Raw genomic sequence first — 4,694 nt, 5'->3', positions numbered from 1 at the left:
TATATATATGTGTGTGTGTGTGTGTGTGTGTGTGTGTGTATGGTTGAGGGAGAAACTATAAATACGGTCTCATACATGTGATATAATTAAGTAAAAAAACTTTGATCAACTGACATTATTCATGAAATACACACTACTTTTGTACTGAATACTTGTGTTCCTTGTTTTTTTTACACATAAGCATACATTATATATATATATATATATATAATTGGGACGTAATGACATTATGACATTTGTGCCTTTTCGCAGTATCCAAAAGTAAATTCAACTACAACCGAAATTAAAATGAGGTTAATTTACAAGGGAAATCAAATGACAAATCGTTGATTTCTTACAAAGTGGGTGTAAGGACTCGAATTTACAACATACAAAAAAAATGTATGTTGTGACATTCGTGCCTTTCTGAAGGAGAAGCTGCAGGGGTGGGGTAGCAGCATAAATGTAATGAAATTAGTTTTGTGATCGATATCTAAAAGAAAGAAAAATAGCGAAAGCAGAATGAAACCAGACGACAAAATACTTGGAAGCGCCACCTCAACGTGGTTGCTCGAGATTTTAGAAATAGCAGCCAAATCTCCTTCAAATCACACCTAACCATCTTACTAAACGAAGAATACAATGGACAATGTAGTCCTTGATGTACAGTGAAAAAGAAGGGAATATCTTAAGAGGTTTGATCATGAATCTACACAATTGGAGCTAAGCTACGGCTTACGCCGAAAACGGGGTGGTGTGCGTATTCTTCACCTCCGCCCGAATAATGTAGGCATCGATACACTGTGCATAGAAAGAACGAAAATTTTTAAAAAATGGGATGGTCACAACTGGAATACCTTTGAACGTGTTTGCTAGCAAACTCATTAGAGTATCAAAGAAAATACCATGCGACTGTTACTTTTTACGGCCTTTTGAACACGCCGAGTTCAAATCCCGCCGAAGCCAACTTTTTCTCTCAAGCGTAGGAAGTCGATAAAATAAAAGTACCAGCTCTGAAATGGTATTTTTTATAAATATGAACGGAATTTATAATTATGGATAATAAGAAAAATAAGGGTTGACTCTGGAGCAGAGCAAAATCCATCAAAGCCTTGAAAGTCAATAGTAAAAGAAATACATATTTAATAAACAAAAAAAAAGTGGATATTTTTTAAACACTTACCTCTGGCATATGAAAACTTAATTGTGCAATAATGACAAATAGTTGTTAGCTTTTGTCAAACTTTCCTCTCGTTCACAGAAAAAAAAACTGATATAAATTTAGTAAAATCTTTTAAAACTCGAGTTTCAACCAGTAAATGTGTATAAATCTTTAAAAAAACGTTCGAGTCGCGTCGCTGTATAAATAATAAAAGTTGCAGTTTCTGTTAAAAGTTTTCCTTTCTTTTCGTGTCCTGTTTATTATCAATATTATTATTATTATTCTTTTTTTTCTTATTCTTTCGCTCCACTCTTGTTCTGTCTGAGATATTGTTTTCAAACCGTAAAAACAGTAAAACAGGTGGAGAAAATTAGACTGATGTTTGGTGTATGTCTATTAGATATATGTATGTATATTTCTCTATTTTTCCTTCTTTATTTCAGTTAATAAAGACAGATAGACAGAGAAAAATTAATTGTTAATAATGGATAAAGTCAAATTAACAATAACAGAATCAGCGAGGTAAAAATAGAAAGAAGGGATATTATGCACTCTAATCCATATTTATATATATCTATATATATTGAATTAACGAACTAAAAGTAATGGTATCGTTAGATATACGTATTTAAATATATTTGTACGGCTGGAAGATGATAAATACGGAAAATAACTGGGAAGGGAGAAGACAAGCGGTAAACGAATATTGCAGAGCGTTTACTGAGCCGTCTGTTGTGCGATGACGTCACGGAGAGTTAGAAGAGAGGGAGAAAGAAAGACACTGTGTGAGAGAAAAAAAAAAGAAAACAAAAGCGAAGGAGGAAGATATAGACGGAGGGGGACAACGGCGAAGGAGAGGGAGGGAGAGAGAAGAAAGAGTAAAAGGGAAATAGAGGGAGGAAAAGAGACACAGGGGGTTGAAAGAAAAGGAAAAGAAACTATAAAATTAGAGCAGAAAGGTGGCAAGGAAAAAAGAAGATGAAAAAAAAGAAAAGGCGAAGGGAGACAGACAGTCAATGAAAGAAAGAAAAAGCAGACAAAGAAGAAGATACGGAGGGAGAAAATAGAAAGCTAGGCGCTGAAAACGAAAATATGAAAAAAAAAAACAAAAACTGAGAGATAGATACAGAAGGGGAAATGGAGGGAAGCTAACAGAGAAAGGTGACTGACCACTCCGGGCGAGAAAGGCGGTAGAAAATACAAGTTATATTAAAAGTGGAATATAGTGTTTACTATAATTAGTGTGTGAGCGTGACGGATATTGATATGACTGGGTGGTGAAGAAGTTCGATATGCAATCTTGAGGATATTAAGGACGATATATTATATATATAGACATGGATTGATTCCAGCCAGTGAAGTTGGGTGAACGGAAACTGAGTGACAGTGACGTAACAAGGGTTCTCAGAATCCTAAGACTAAAATGTAATTCTGTTGCCTGTACCTTTATTGACAAGTACGATTTACAAGGAGAAATGTTACGCCTCTTCGCACTTTGCACCTAAGAGTGTCAACATCCTCGTCCCCTCGTCGTGTCAGATGGACTATACATGTAATTCAGACGTCCAGCCTTTGTCACGCTTGATACAGCATGAGAATTATAGGTACAAGTGTCAGTGGTGTATTCAGCCACATACTATGTGTAAATAGTTCAGCTGAGCAAACAACTGGAATACTCATCATCGAAATTACTTGCCTACGTCTATGTGTCGCTGTGTATATATTTTACACACACGTCTATGTAAGAGAGAGAGAGAGAACAAGCAAGCTTGTATGTATTTGAGATTATCAGAAACGTGTCCCCCCTAATTCTTTCTTTCCTTCTTCTTTCTATCCAAGAATGAGTTCGCGTCCTTATAACTATACTATTGTATTGAGAACTTTTCTTTTCTTCTTTTCGTTAAAACTGACAATATCCATATATATATGTGTGTGTGTAGGCAATCTTTCAACTTCGTTCGTATGGAGGTAACGAACTGTTGAATTTAAGGTGGAAACCAGTGACGTCATGAAGCTAGCATCATGCAACTGTCAGAGAGGCTTTTCTCTATGGGAGATTTGAATGGATTACGTAAGTCAACATTTGCTGTATCATACAATAGTAGATGGGAAGCTAGACGCCGATTTCACATCAAGAATCTTGCAAACCAGAAACAAAAACGAATTATTCTGTCTAGCTGTCTCTTTAAACAGAAGTTAGTGCGGTGTTTCTAAAATTCATTTGAAATAATAATAGTATTTGTTACATAGAAATTATGGGTTCTGTTTTTAGCACATCAACACATTTTTTTCCTTATCGTCGTTGTTCCCGCTTCAAGGAATTATGTGTAGGCGTCAAAGTGTGCCAAAGAATATTTTTTAAAGTTCAGTAGAGATTTGAATTACAAAATAATAGGAATAAGTGTGTATACATATTTGTACACGCTCACATGCATACGTACATATAATTATCAATATCTGTCTGTCTGTCTGTCTGTCTGTCAATCAATCAATCAATCATCTGAAGGCGGCGAGCTAGCAGAAACGTTAGCTTGCTGGACGAAATGCTTAGCAGTATTTCGTCTGTCTTTATGTTCTGAGTTCAAATTCCTCCGAGGTCGACTTTGCCTATCGTCCTTTCAGGGGTCGATAAATTAAGTACCAGATCTAATCGACTGGCTCCCTCCCCTCCAAAAACTTCGGGCCTTGTGCCTAGAGTACAAGAGAATATATATTGGCAAGATTCTTGATGTGAAATCGTGTGTTGAAACAGATACTGTTGTATTTGGGGATGGTCATGTTGCCAGTTTAGCCAATAAAAACACATGCACTATATATTTGGTGTTAATTTGCTTCAGCTTTATTTTACATTAATCGTATTTCGGCCAGAGTTCTTTCGTCACACTTCTAGGACCTCATCAGTGGTCCTTTGGTTTGACAAAATGGCTGATCATTAGTAAGGAAAGACACACAAATAAGAAAGAAGACACCAAAGGACCACAGATGAGGTCACAGAAGTGTGACGAAAGAACTCTGGCCAAAATATGATTAATGTAAAATAAAGCTGAAACAAATTAACACCAAATATATAGTGCGTGTGCTTTTATTGGCTAAACTGGCAACATGACTATCCCCAAATACAACAATATATATATATATGTATATATATATATATATATATATATATATATAGCTGTATAAAGAAGTGCTGATCTCTGTGGAGGGAGCCTGTGGTAGAGGTAGACCCAGGAAGAAATGGGACAAGGTGGTGAAGCATGACCTTCGAACTTTGAGCCTCACAGAGGCAATAACTGGTGACCGAGACCTTTGGCAATATGCTATGCTTGAGAGGACCTGTCAAACCAAGTGCACCCATGCTGATGGCCAGTAAAGAACATCTTTTGAATGTTGGATCTCATGGAGGTTAAGTGGCTGAGTTCCTCTCAAGCGTTGGGCCTGACGGAGGCAAGGTGGCTGAGTACCTTTCAAACTTTGGGCCTCATAGAGGCAAAGTAGCTGAGTTCCTTTCAAATGTTGGGCCTCATGGAGGCAATGACTAAGACCTTTATCACTA

General features: G+C 36.6%; 1 protein-coding gene across 2 annotated transcripts in view; it reads right to left on the bottom strand.

Annotated features, from left to right (window-relative positions):
• The window catches only part of LOC106882136 (SUN domain-containing protein 1), a 104,899-nt gene extending 102,987 nt beyond the window's left edge, over window positions 1-1,912 (bottom strand). Inside the window, exon 1 of one of the 2 annotated variants that reach the window (XM_014932705.2) lies at window positions 1,163-1,912. The gene's annotated coding sequence lies outside the window, so the exon portion shown is untranslated. The remainder of the gene's footprint in view (window positions 1-1,162) is intronic. The other variant, XM_052967982.1, reaches the window with a different exon arrangement.
• Between the last annotated feature and the right edge of the window lie 2,782 nt (window positions 1,913-4,694).

This window comes from Octopus bimaculoides, chromosome 5 (assembly GCF_001194135.2).
Source record: "Octopus bimaculoides isolate UCB-OBI-ISO-001 chromosome 5, ASM119413v2, whole genome shotgun sequence".
Classification (NCBI taxonomy): domain Eukaryota; kingdom Metazoa; phylum Mollusca; class Cephalopoda; order Octopoda; family Octopodidae; genus Octopus; species Octopus bimaculoides.
This window is presented reverse-complemented; position numbering and strand designations above follow the sequence as displayed.